The sequence below is a fragment of the Atta colombica genome, unplaced genomic scaffold (genome assembly GCF_001594045.1).
Source record: "Atta colombica isolate Treedump-2 unplaced genomic scaffold, Acol1.0 scaffold96, whole genome shotgun sequence".
Classification (NCBI taxonomy): domain Eukaryota; kingdom Metazoa; phylum Arthropoda; class Insecta; order Hymenoptera; family Formicidae; genus Atta; species Atta colombica.
This window is the reverse complement of record NW_017259590.1, coordinates 1,348,965-1,364,155: the sequence shown is the minus strand read 5'-3', so window position 1 is coordinate 1,364,155 and position 15,191 is coordinate 1,348,965. Positions and strand designations below refer to the sequence as shown.

Genomic DNA, 15,191 nt, shown 5'->3' with positions numbered 1-15,191 from the left:
TATATATATTTTTTTTTAGATTTTATATATATATATATATATAAAATCTAAAAAATAAGGAGTTTTTACAATACATTTTATCCGGATATGATGAACGCCAAAGTCACATTATATTCTTCTTAACAATTAATTAATTAAGAAAACGGCTTTGGCGTTTACTGTATCTGGATTCACGTTATTGCAAAAATTTCTCCCTAATATTATAATTTACTGACACTAACTAAATAACAAGATTCACGCGAATAAAGGTAATCGAATTTTTGCGTGCAGTGGTGAAAGATAAGAGAAATATTCCAAATACGAAATAATCGGCAATAAAGCAACATGGTGTACCATCCTGTTTATAGAATGACACATATTCATGTGATGTTTGCTCTACCCACGCACCATGCGCTCTTATCCACATGCTGTTGTGTTCGAGCAGGTGCACCACCGTGCCCCTTCACCCCAACACACGTTCGTCCCTCTCTGTCAAGATACAATCGTGGCGTAAACATATGGTCATAATAATAGACTCTTGATTTTGACGAGGGGTGCTCCCTATGAGTGTCCCGTGATTGTTTCTCTAACGTAAAATGTATAACCGGTATAACCACTCATAGACACATTCTGCCTAACAAGTGAAAAAGACTTTGTGGCACAGAGTGTTGCCATTCTTTGACTTTGCCATTCTATATCGAGTCAAAATGTTGCAGACTTGAACTAGACTATTTTTCAGACAATTTCAAGTTAATCTTAGGGAAAATTCAATTGGTCACTCTAGAAATCAAATAGAATCTATCGTCAGTAAGAGCAACGACAAACGATGCATGTACACGTACAAAGCAACTGATCGTTGTGTTTCTCTATAAACGGGGATTCTAAAACACGCGCATATACCGCAACAACCTGTACACGCACAACGACGACCGTGGGTGGCCGCACGGAAAGGTGAACATTATTCCCATACCATTCTCTCCGCGGTTTAACGCTCTTATTATTATTTTTATTAGGGTGCCGTGGTATATAATGCCATCAACCCCCATGAGTGCGCGTTCGCAGGAAATAAACCTAAGTGTATAATTACAATAATACTTATCGGGGCACCCTCCGTGGGTTCTCTTCCCTTCCATGTACCCTACCTTCCTTCCTTCCTTCCTTCCTTCCTTCCTTCCTGAATTCTCGTTCTATCTCCGTCTCTCTTTTCTTCTCTCTTTCCTTCGTGATTAAATGTGGCCCTGTATAATGTGTATACGTGCGTGTACCTTCGAATATACCGAAGGGACGAAACTTAACGAGTACTAAATTTACGGTGGAATAGTCTCGATCCGTTCGCGATTAGGTTAGACAGACGAGCGATGAGTGACTAATAAGTAATTTCTTTCCATTAAAAAATTGAGAATTAAAAATAAAATCTATCGCTTGGGTATAAAGAGCTTAACACAATTTCCTTGATTTTCTGCTGAAATTTGTGTATTTAACTGGTAAATATTTTACATCCTTGATATTCGAATATATCAGAACGATAAACAAAATACAGACCTCAACATTGATATTACTATTGTTCTTACAATCTACATATAAATTGAAACTGTTTATTGGACTGAAATCGATTATGTACGCGTACGCATCATTCGCACGTACGATCGCACGCACATTCGACTATGCTTAACACGCTATAAAATATATCGAGGGCAGTGTCCTTATTCAAGAAGCACTACACGTGTGACCAGCGTGTGTCGTGTCGTGTCGTACATAGGTTAAAGGATGGGACACGTACGTGTACCGGATGCCGTTCGATTCGTGGGTGAGATGATCATACAAACACGGACCATTCCCCATCTGAACTCTATCCGAACTTCGTAATTCTCCCATTTAGGAATTCAGTCACGTATACTGCCGCGCCGTGTTCGAACGCACACACCGCAGAATTGCTTATCTTTTATAGCCGCGTTTGCACGTGTTCCTGATACACGTGTATTTTATGTGTAGAGTATATGTACAAATGTCTATTATATCTTGATATTAAAATAAATTACAGCAATGACATTCAATTACATATATATAATGTATATGTTATATAAACAAAATGCAACAAAATCCAAAACAAAATCGAACATCAAATGTATGTGTATTATAAATTCTTTTTATTCGATATAAGTACGTACTGGAAAAATGCTATAAAGATCATGGCACACCAAAAACTTAAGTAATAAGCGAATTGGCCAATCACAGTAAAAACCAGTAAGGCTATAATTTGAATGCAACAATTTCCTTACTGCTTACGGCTTAGTGCTTAAGTTTTTTTATGAGCTCTAATTTTCCAAATCTTTCATAAAATCTTTCATAGACCTTTTTTTCTGAATATTCTGCATTTTGAGTCACGATAGCCTTCTTTGAAAAACACGCAATAATTATTATTTCGACAGAAAGAACAGATATATATGCAGCTATTTGAATTGTAGCAATTGACATGAAAACAGCGATTATCCTTCTTTTAACTTTTGCTTATCTCTACGAATTGAAAGTATATCACGTTTTTAAGGTAATTCCTTTGTTTCCTATTGAGAATTTCGCTCGGTAATGACAGTGTTATCACTTTATCGGACCTGATATACCATCGTCAAAGTATAGTTTATGCCCTATGCGAGGTTACCTCTATTGCCGGCACATCGTATAAAACGTACAATCAATTTTTGAAGAGGGACATTCAATCGATCTGTCTTGCAGCATGCAATCGAAGACGTTCCCTGAATAACAAACTAACCGAAGCGGCTTTGGCAGCCGATTCGTGCACATGTTGGCTCATGCAGTATTATTTACCGGATCACTATTTCTTGATCCATTCGCGTTTGCACAAACGAAATGAACTTTCATGTATATGGAAACTGTATATAAGAACGGTATGTATATTGATCTGATTTTTCTTTCCTATAGCAAGATATTCTAATGCAACTATGTCGCGTACAAGATTAAACCTGATATGTCGAATAATTTGTCATTAGCAAACGCTAAAGATTGCTAAACAATCGAGTTGCAATCAAATACTCTATAGCCTTAACGCGTACTTAGTAATTATCAATTTTATCATTGTGCGTTATCCGTTTAACCAACGATTGTAGTTATCTGACTCTAAATATTAAATACAAACGATACTGTTTGTAAAACTTTATCTCTACCGCTAAAAGAATACAAATCAAATAGAAAAAATAAATGCTTGTTTACACAAAGGATAGAATCTACTTATTCCGATATAATACACAATAATTTAATAATCAAAAATTTTGCAAGATTATTGAAAAATTCAATAGCGTCAACATTTTTTACACTTTCCTAGGGTCGCAAAATATTTAGCGTCTATTTTTTTTTACTGCCATTTGTAATGATTATGTAATTAATCGATATGCATGTATGATAACTAATAAATTCGCGACAAGTAAATTTCTACATTGTACGACATGTTATTTCGTGTAATTTGTTTTTTGTTGAAAGTTATGATTGCTAGCTATTGAAGTAACCGAAAACGCAATATACCATTGTGAGAAACAATTATTGGTTCATTAAAATGAAACAAATCGTTAGCGAAGCCATACATGAGAAAGTTTGATAACTATTTCACGCAATCGGAGTGCGTATTGCGAAAGGTATCTCATTTCATCGGTACAACAGAATCACAAACTGCCAATTTGGCACGTTTTTGTTATTCCATCCTTTTATCACGCATAATTGAGATTTTTGTCAAGTATATATATAAGATTATATTATATTCTGTCATTTACTATATCATACACACGAATTTAACAACAATGCTCTAACTTTCATCTCTGTAAACTTGAAAGAAGATAATTCGTGCAAAAAAATTTCTCTGAAAAACATTTATATGAAAAGTTTGATATATTCAACACAACACTGAGAAAAATGATCTGGTTGGATTAAACAGTAATTCTGATGGAAAATGAACGAATCAGAATTTTCTGGTTATGTTTATTAGAATTCTAGTTGAAATAACTAGAATTCTAATTGACATAATTATTCTGATAAAAATAAGAATTCTAGTAGATTTTACCAGAAATATTGTATCAACCAGAATTCCAGTTATCTCAACTAGAATTCTAATAAATTTAACCGGAAATTTCTGATTCGTCCATTTTCAACCAGAAATTTTTTTCAAGTACTATTTTCTTTATCTTCTCATGAATGTTCGAAATTATTATAAATATCGACAATAAGAAAACTATGGTTTTTAATAATTGCGCGATAGTTATTTTGCTTTTAAGTGAAATAAAAATTGAATTTCTTCTTTTTTAATCGAAATGCGCGATTGAATTTTAGTATTCTATCGTGTTTGAACTACACCATAATCTTCATAAAGTAGGGAACGATAAAATCAATGCAACGGAAACTTCGAGAGACAAGACGGAAGTGTCGTTCGTCTATCTAACCATCCACGTTTCACTGTTACACGACAAGAAGACCCTCGTGGTGTCCAGAACGGCGGTTTACATGCACTTGTACACGCGCGTGTAGATTTATTTATAGGTGGAAGGCAAGGTCTACATAGATTTACCTGTGTAAAAGCCGCATGGCACAAGACATATTACAAACCTTATATCGAGCTATATTGCAAGGTTTTGCGTGACATTTGTGTGGATACTATTATAGGGAATTCGAAAATGGAACTACGTTTGATTCAAATGCGCATATTATTTGTTTCAAAGTTAAGTATGAAACTGTTTGAAAATGTATTGCTGCAGCTGCTGATCATTTAGACTTATTTATATGTTAAAATCAAAGATATTGAAATTGGAAGAGTGATTTGTGTTCATAATATGGAATACGAATTAAAAATAAAATGTCTTATATTTAAATCTTATTTGTAGAATTTTATATATAAATAATATTTTTATAAACGAATATTATAATGAATATTATAATGAAGATTTTATTTGTAATGCTTTCCTCTTTCTTAAATTAATGCAAAAGATTTGTCACATACACACATAGCATAGTGCACGCATCTGCAGAATGAAATTGAGAACAAATTATGAAAAATAAAAATATAAAATTGAAGCAAACATTTTTTTGACAGACTAATTTTTTAGCTTTTCTTACAATATACAAAATTTAAAAAATGACAAATCTCTTTTGTATCTCAATCCAATGAAATGCAAAAGCTGTTTGACGTTTTTATTTCATAATTATTTTAAGTCTTCCAATATCCTTTTTTTAAATTCTTACTAATGATAACAATAGAAATAAGAAGTCGAAAGTTGGTCTGATATAGCAGTATAAAAAACTAGTAAGTTTTGACTAGTAGTCAAAGAATCTCGGATCTCCCCTCAAGAGATATTCATGGAACTAGCTTTCTTTTATCTTCTTTTATATATAGTGCTCTTTTCTGTTAGAATTACATTTTCGAAGAGTGTCTTTACCCATAGTAGTACGCCATAATTTTCAATTGCGCAAATTAACATTTTCGTTCTACGCGTCTCCATGAAACGTAATAAATAAGGGGGCCAAGTGAGTAGTAAATATAAATCAGGAGTGATTGGATGTAACCGGGGGTGTTATGTGTCCCCAGCGTCCCGTGTGCGGGATCGTCCGCGGGTCTTCTACAACTAAAAGAGAGAAAAAGAGAGAAAGAGAGAGAGAGAGAGAGAGAGAGAGAGAGAGAGAGAGAGAGAGAGAGTGAGATACACATTCGGCAAAACGTAGGTGAAACGATCGTGAAACGATGAACTGTTTTCGTGTAGTGATGGGGCTAAGCTATCTAACTCCTTTTATAATTTTTAAACAATTTTAATATATTAGAGATTATTTATTTCAAAAGAAAATCTACGAAATGTTCGATAATAGAAATAATTTGTAATTCTTCAAACTTCAAATAATTATTCCACTCTGAATAATTGATTTATTTGTAATAAACAATTATTTGACTAATTAATTATTACTAATTGCTTATTAAAAATAATTTTTTACAAAAATCCGTGATGAGTTTTCATAATTAGGTCTCGACTAGATATCTGTATACCAAAGTAGAATCTTTCTACTGTTTGTAAAAATTGTTTTGATTAATTGATTATACTATTCATTGTTAAATTGATAAATACAACACTAAAGGATTTTTTTAAATTAAAGAAAATTAATTTTTGTCATAATCATTGTAACTATTTTAAATGCATGGATTTTATTGTTTATAATCTTGATTACAATAAGTTGATTTATACATAATAAGTGATACCTCGCAACGTACCATAATTTTAAAGAGATTAGGTACATCTACCCATATATCTGCACAACAATTGATATCCAGCGCGAATGCATCGATTTCATTGCTACTCTTATCCACCTACTTTACCCTCACTATTGCGGACGACCATGATCGACGTACTCGACCGGCGTCAACGTGTCTCGGTACTTTGGAGTATTTTGTAGATGTAGACGAGCAATGCACTGTCAGCAGAGTCAGAATTTCTCACGCTGCTGCTTTCTTTTAATTTCTCTCCTAGCATTCATATCTGTCACTAGAAATTTAATTTTTTATAATTCAAAATGAACCGAATAATATATGTAACAGCATGGATAACATATATGATAAAATATCCAAATTCGTAACAAGGTTGAGACGTCGCAAATTTATTCTAGCGATTAAATAGGTTATTCGTAGATACAAAATATAATTTTATAAAGAGAGGAAGTTAGAAGAAGCTTTTACTCTTGATTTAATAAATTCTCTCTTTCTCTCTCTTTCTCTAATTTAAAAAAAAAATTCTATACAATATAATTCTTTAGAACTCTTAATCTAATAAATTTCTTTTAGAACTCGAATTTTCTTTTCGCGTGTAAATATTGTCTGTACTAGCTTTTCATATTGACTAGTAATATTTCTGCGCTGCTACTCTTTGTATGTTCAAATTTTTTTCTCTATTATTTCTAAACGGAAGATGTAATGACTCTTTCTTATAATAATAAATTTTATAGGCGTGTGAATTATTAATTCTTAATTACTGATAGTATCTAGATGTATTTATGTCAAAATTTGTTTAAATCCATTCTCTATATAACTTACTCAATTCTGCTCTTTGAGGGCTTGTCCTAGAGCAGCAATAAATGCTTTTATCTATCTATCTATTTTTGTCTCTCTCTCTCTCTCTCTCTCTCTGCAGATATATTTTTAGGTAGTTGAAAATTCCTCTTTTTTAAAAATGTAATCGAATTTGATTTTTGCAATTTTTTTACAACTTTTTAATATTCAACACGAAAAGCGCGCACACACACACACACACACACACACACACACACACACACACACGCATTTAGATAATTGTGCCTCAAATTAAATCTCCATTTAAACAAAGTTTACTTTATAAATTAAATAAAAAATATAGTTTTGTTATCCACTTTTATCCACTTTTATTTCTCTGCAATTTATGAAAATCTTTTATTTTCAAATACATAACTCAGAAACTATAATAATAATATTTACTAATACTATTTACTTACTCGATACTTTTGTAAAAAATTCAAATTGAAATTTGGCAATCTATTTGAAATCATTTTGCGTAATGATTTGCATGACTATTTATCAAGTGAGTCAGTTTAGTTCGGCAGGCCGGATGACACAAATATTCCAGCGGCGGTGAATATTCACGAATAATCTTTTTCGAGCACCGCACACGTATACATACATGCACACACGCAAACATTGTTTCATTTTTTTTTCTTGTTCGTACACAGGTGCGTACTCGTGGAGAGGCACAGGTGTAGGCCGCATATCGATTATGCAATCTTGTGGCCGAGCGGGGAGCCGTGGCACGTATACGCCGTAATGCACGGCTACGAGCGTCCCTTCACTCCTCCAGCGAGCCATCCTCCCGCACATAAAATAGTTCAAACCCGCCCCGTGAAGCACTTCTGACGTTAATTGTCGCCTTACTACCGCCGTGTCGTGCACGAACAATCGCTTGTCACGACGCTACACATATGTCGCTTTTCAGATTTTGATGAGAAGCGCAATGGTCTTGTCACCATTTATCAAGATTTCTTCAGAAAATTAACTCAGCGAGAATACAATCTCTTCTTTTCCATTTTTTTTTTAAGTTAATATTAAGTGAAAATAATATTTATTATTTCTCCGTCGTCCGTGTTAGATTTTTATTAGAAAGAATTGAATTTTATGTTAAAATATAATATACAATAAATTATAGTAAAATATAAAATGTCATAAAATTTGTACTTTTCAACAATTTTACGTTGATATACTTTTTTAAATAGAATAAAAGAATAAAAGAATTTGTAATGATTTATTTTAAAAATTAGCATATAATTTTTTATTATAAATTTTATGGTATAATGATTCTATCAAATAAAATTATGCATTTTCAAAATAGCGTTAATTGAATAGAACATTGTAGAACGAATACATAGATCAACCTGTTAAGTTCTATCAAAAAATCAACATTTCTTCGTATAAAAAAAAATATACAATTAAAAACTGCAATTAAAAAGTAACTATAGTGTCTAGCAATTTTGATATGCAATATACTACTCCAGTAGCAAAAGAGCTTTTACTTTCAATGGTTAATTGATAATGACATGCCGAATATAGAGGACCAATCGATAATCGCTACTGGCCGCGGCTCTTCACGTGATGTTTATCGCTTGTCGCTGTCTTTTCTGTGCAATTTTCAAGAGAAATTGGTAGCGTGCAATTAACAATTTAGTCAATTGCAAATCCAATGTTTCTTTAAATATTTATATAAAATAAAATAATAACGTTTGAAAAGTGCAATTTTTTTAAGTGAATCATTATATAAAGTATCTTTTTAGAATATAAAGAGCAAAATTTTTCAAGTCTAAGATAATATTAGTAAATTGAGACCATTTCTCTTTCTCCTTTTCTCTCTCTCTCTCTCTCTCTCTCTATTTTTATTAAGTTTTAAAGTAAAATTAGAAAATTGCTTATATGTGAATGCAAAAAGTGCTACTTTAGAAATTTGTAATTATTTTTCGCATTCGTTATTAGCAGAGACTAAGTATCTAGATAATTTTGATATTAATCAATATGCAATCTAAATTGATGTAATATCGATAGATTCAGCGATTTGATAGTGATTTTCTAGATAATAATATTGGTATCAAATAATATTTTTCTTTTAATAAATTAGAGAGAGTGGAAGAAAGAGAGAGAAAGAGAGAGAGAGAGAGAGAGAGAGAGAGAGAGAACGAGAAAAGATGAAATAAAAATCAATATGAAAGAAGAACATCTTTTATATGCTTTTACATATTGTTATCATATATTAAGCAAAGTAAATTCTTTGTTTTCTCTTTTTTTTTTCATCGATAATCTATTTCATCGATAAACTATTTTAAACTGAAGGTTCATGATTTGAAGCACAGTTGTAACATAAAGGCTACCTTAGTTTAATCGAATTTTATTAGTAACTTATATATTTCTTAGTAATTGAATTGTTAACCTGTGGATAAAGTTAAGTTAAAGAGTAGTTAGAGTCTCACATATATTGACTTAGTCAATGTGAGATCGTATTGATAAAATCCAAATCAGAAGCTCTAAATTAAGAAAGTTTAATACATATCGAAATAAAGTATTAAAAAGTAATTTTGTTTATGAAAAAGTATACATTAGAAAATATATAAGCGAATAAAAAATTTAAAATTGAATAGGAAATTTTCTAAGAAATTATTTTTTAATAAATTATGATAACAATTTATTAAACAAAATTTTTATATATGTTCTTATTACATATTCTTTTTTATCTTCTGACAGAAAAGAGTAGAATTGTACAGCATGTGTGTATGTGTGTGCGTGCGTGTGTGTGTGTGTGTGTGTGTGTGTGTGTGTGTGTGTGTGTGTGTGTGTTTGTGTACAGAGGACTTTCTTGAACGTATTATCATTTTTTTGTACAATGATAAGAAAAATTAGGTCGTTATAAAACAAGCATCACTCATCTGCCACCACGACATGGACGCGCAATGAATAATGCATACACAGCATCCAAATGTGCTTGATATCAAAGTTCGACTGCATTGCGGCGAGTGGCAAAATTAAAAGATTAATGACGTGTAAAAAGAGTAGCTGCGTTTATTAAGCCGGATCATTAATACGCCACCCGAATGAAAGGTTCGTCAACCAGAAAACATGCAAAGTAACATCCAACGAAGCGTGAATAATTACCATCAAGCCGATGAATATGTAATGGATTCCTGTATTAATTATCATAGATAATTAACACTGTAGGTGAAAACCACGCCTGATGCTCATAGACAATTAATAGCGATAGACAATTAACGACCGACCTTCATCGATACTTTCTTTTAACCGCGAACATCCGCTTGGATGCGCTTGCGCGGTATCACAATAAATGTACACCAAATAACCAGTAATCACCGATCGATTGTTGCCATTTTATCAGCGAATCTCTGAAAAAGTTTATAATATTTGAAAATTACAATCTTATTTTCTTCCTCTTTGAATTGATCTCAAGATAATATTAGCTGCTTTAATGTTCGTATAGCTTTTGAAGATTATAACATATTTATTGGTGATCTGGCATTTTAGATTGATCTCAAAATATAGCTGTAAAAAATAGTGCATCTGACTGTTTTTATTCATAAAAATTAAAAGAACAGATTTTAAATAAACGAGTGACGACTTATAGTGATGAATAATTGATGAATAATAAATTGATGAAATCTATTTATTCATCTGTTTTTAGACGAATAAATTGTTGATTTATGGCTTTTGAAATGCAAATTTTTATTTTTTTAAATACGGATTTTTAATATTATCGATAGTTCCTATTCTCTTTTCCTCGTAGGATTAAATATATATAGCACTTGAAGGAATGTGTCAAAAGTGTTTTATGCCTGAATGTTTCCGGTTCGGTGTTTCACAGCTCAATCACAGGATTAGTCGTGTCCGATACTCGTACTTAGAAAATCGTATTCAGAAGAAAAAGGCGATAAAGCATTAGTATGCGAGCGAAATGAAAAAGGTAGAAGGGATACGATGAAGGGGAGGTGATGAAGGAGTGATGGTATAAGTACACCGGGATGGGTTCCGAGCGAAGCCACCTCTCGCGTGTTATCGGGAGAACTGAACAGAAAAATCAAAGGAAGGGGCGATTACATCGGATTCGCGTTACCGGGTGTAACAGTACGGCTGTAATCTCATCTAGGCACTCAGCTCGTAGCGACGGTTTTTATCCTATTACGTCACATGAATAAACTAAAGACTGCGGAGCCCGCGATGTAGCCCAGGGAACGCATCGCACCGACGCTACGGGGGAGGGAACTCGACGCTTTGGTCGTTCGATATGGTTTTGGTTTCAACCTCGGTAGTTGGACAAGTCTGCCGAGGGATCAGAAAAGTGAAGGACAAGAAGGACAAGGGAGATGAGAGCGCGACTGGAGAAATGGATAGAGAAGAAAACGTGTCTTCAACGTGATTGATTCCTGATTGATTTTTAGATAATTTCGAGAATTTTATGAATATTAGAAGTGTTGCCATAAAGTAGGATGAGTTGACTTGATGAGAGGAATAGGATCAAAATGAGATAAATAAGATCTTTTTTCTTTTTTTTCTTTTACATAGCAAAAAGATATAATTAAATTGTTATATATAGATACTGTAAATATAAATGGGGAATAAAATTCATTATATTTATCTCCTTTCTTATTTAAATTATGTCATTTGCACAATGTGTTAAGTTGTAAAGAAATTATTATACACTTTTACGTAATTAATAAATAATGAAATCTTGAAATTGAATGCCAAGATTGAAATTGAACGTCAGGATTGATTTACTTTGCTACGTTAAACGTTTGAGAAACGTGTGATTTCCATAAATCATCTGCTGTAGAAGGAGTTAGAGAGTTACAAGTACTAGCAACAGGCCATTGTTTCAAGAATTGTTGAAAGAAAAGTAAAGGACAATAGAAATAATATTTTTAAGTATCGAGCTTGTTTTATATAAACTTATATATTTTTTTAAAATTGCGTCGATTATTTCATAGATATTAAAAATTATGACGAATGCTTTCATGTCTCTATCTTATTAAATTTATAAGGACTAACAGAGTAAGGTAAAGTTAGCGGCATATTCACAACTAAGTAAACTTGCCGTAGGGGTTGTAAGACATTAAAATAATCGATATCCGCTCAGATCCTAGACTTTACTCGAGCGGTTTAATCCTCGTCGTTATAATATCAAAAATTTCTCCTTTCATTTTAAATATTCTTGCATAGAAAGAGAAGGCTTTTTGACACGTACATACGTTCAGATTCCTCTTGTTGATAAGTCAAAGTCTTCCGACAACGCAATCTCTCTCTCGCGATATAATTTGTAAATGATTCGTTTAATGATATTTCTTTCGACCTTGATAGAAAAACATATCGCTCGATACCTACGTGCATACTCTAAATGCAGCGCTTCGACAAATCGTAGAATATGATTTAAATGAAACCTTGAGACGTTTAATTTTAACCGCATCGCGAATCGAAAGTTATTTTTATTGAGCGTTTCTCGCCGGACACAAATTCTATCGCTACGGATATTTCCCCTACTAATTTCACTTTTGCATTGACCAAATCTGCATCTACGACAGCTCGGTAATGCAATTTAACGCTATCAGATCACTGTGATTAATTGTTATACTCACAATGGTATTCACAGTAAATAATAATTTAAATTCAGTTATGATATTCAGTCATTTGTTCGATTGGCCTAATTAGAGAGCTAAACTTATTAGAAAAGGATTGACATCGTTCTCCGAGTTCGTCTCTACATATGAAAAGATGAAAAGAAGAATTTTTACAAATTCTTAAAAATAAAAATTAAACTTGTTTTAAGTTTATAAAGTAAAAAATTATTTATTTATTACAATGCGCTGTCAGTCTTTTTTCTTTATCAATTAGACCCTCTTCATTATCTGAGTGTCACACTAGTGTTATTAAATCAGTTACTGCTAAAATTCGATTGGACGCATTAGAGACAAAGAAGAGAGAAGAGAGAGAGAGAGAGAGAGAGAGAGAGAGAGAGAGAGAGAGTGCATATTATTGTAAAACCATTGTTTTAATCTAAATGTAAAAGTGCAATGCAAATATTGTGAATTATAAAATACACATTTTATCTTACAGTATAGTGTATAGAGGATTTCATAGTTTAACCGATTCCTATATTTATATTAAATACACATCTTTATGTCAATTTATACAATGGCTTTAATATGTATCAGTATGCACTGAATGTTTCAATCGAATTCGTTATAAGACAACTAGTTTTCTTTTTTGTAAAATTATCAATATGTAACACACATTAATCTTTTTTTAAAAATTCCTCGAAATTGAAACGACATTTAATCGTATCAATATTAGTGACTGAAATACTTATTCGTGGTTTTCTAATTAGATTCGTTCAAGAGTTCAATGATTTTTTTTTAAATTATATTTAAAGTAGCGCTTATATCTGTACAGGGCAAGTGAAATGTATTAAACTGCTATTATCTCAGATACAATTATGTATATTTTCTGATAAATATTAAATATTTCTGATAAAATTGTTAAGTTTTTTTTTACTACTATGTTATAAAGGGAATATTATTTATAACTATAATAATTTGATAAAAAAAAAATTGGAATGGCCTAGAATCTCTTTTATTCGTCAAATTATTTTTATTATTATAAAAGAATCTTCAGACCAATTGCACATATTTCAAATCTAAAAGTAGAATCACTCACCAGTGAAAAAGAGTTGATCTTTTAAAGTATATTTATAGTTTTAGGAATTTATAGAATTTCCACACACACAATACATGTTGCTTTTCAAAAGAGATAAAAAAACTTAAAAAGAACTAATCGCGATGAAAATTTTTTTAAATATTACTTAAATTAAATGTGTGTATTAAATTGTTTTATAGAAATAGGAATTTTCAGTAACTGTAATGGTTTTAATAGTTTTACAATCATTTTAAATTGCTGTATTTATGCTAATAGTATTTATTATATGTTACACGTAAAATTATTATTATAAGTAAAATTATTATTATAAGTGGTTTATGGTATTATTATTAGTAAGCGGTAAACGGTAATAGCAATTTTGAAATGTCTCTTTTACTTTCATATCTATTTTTCATTAAATATAATTCTGATATAAATTTTTTTAGTATAGTAGCTACATTTATGATGCTATTATTATTGAAAAAATATAATTTGTCAATTATATTTTTATACATTTTCCAATGATAATTAATTATTTGATAATTATATGATTTAGATTTGAAATTATATGAGAATTATATGATAATTCTCTAATTTGTACAAATGCACACTAATTTTAAAAACACAATGGAATATCTGGTGGATTTGCTTAATTATTTTTGAGCTTAAAATACATATAAAAAACAATAAAAAAAAACCTCTTTAGAATTTGTTTCATTAGTTAAATACAATTTTGAAGAAACGGATCCAGACTATCAGAAAGGCGATGATTTATAAATATAGACGCAACTTGGAAGAAATATTGATCTTTCCATGAATATATAAAAAGAAACATGAGTTCGTACGTATTCTTGATATTATTCCTGTAGTTATATTTATAGATATATTCGCACTAAAATTGAGTATGTCTACATGTCACCAGTAAGTATGAGAAATATGAGTGTACAGCATGCCGACGCGGTCAAGTGTCGGGCAATGAAAACGAATGAAGAGAGAAATTTCAACGACTCGCCACCTTCTTTAAATGTTCCATAGTGTCGTATTCTTACGTTTTACTTTTCAGTTCATCATTTTAAACGTATTTTAAATATTTGCAAATAGATTGCATATCAGTCCTACAATAACACGTGTAATATTGCATGCGCGGTAAATAATACAATGTAATCACGAATACATTCATGTACGTCGCATAGATTATACAATGCATTAAGCGAGTTAAATCTAAAATGTATATTATACATTGTATTTTAGAAACGCTAAATAATATTGGTTAACTTTCTGCCTTTGATTGCTATGATGCAAAATTATATGCAATTACTATATACTATAGTTAGATTATTATGACCTTTGGTTAGATTATTCATTCAAATTCATTCTTTTTCATTTTTTTTGACGACATAGTATTAATGTCTTTTAGAATATATTTTTTTATTCTTTGATTTCATTAACGAATTAATTAATTTATGATAATTTT

At 31.2% G+C, this 15,191-nt stretch overlaps 1 protein-coding gene across 1 annotated transcript in view; it reads right to left on the bottom strand.

Moving 5' to 3' along the window:
* The window catches only part of LOC108693677 (inhibitory POU protein), a 45,483-nt gene that overhangs the window by 29,240 nt on the left and 1,052 nt on the right, over nt 1–15,191 (bottom strand). The window lies entirely within an intron of this gene.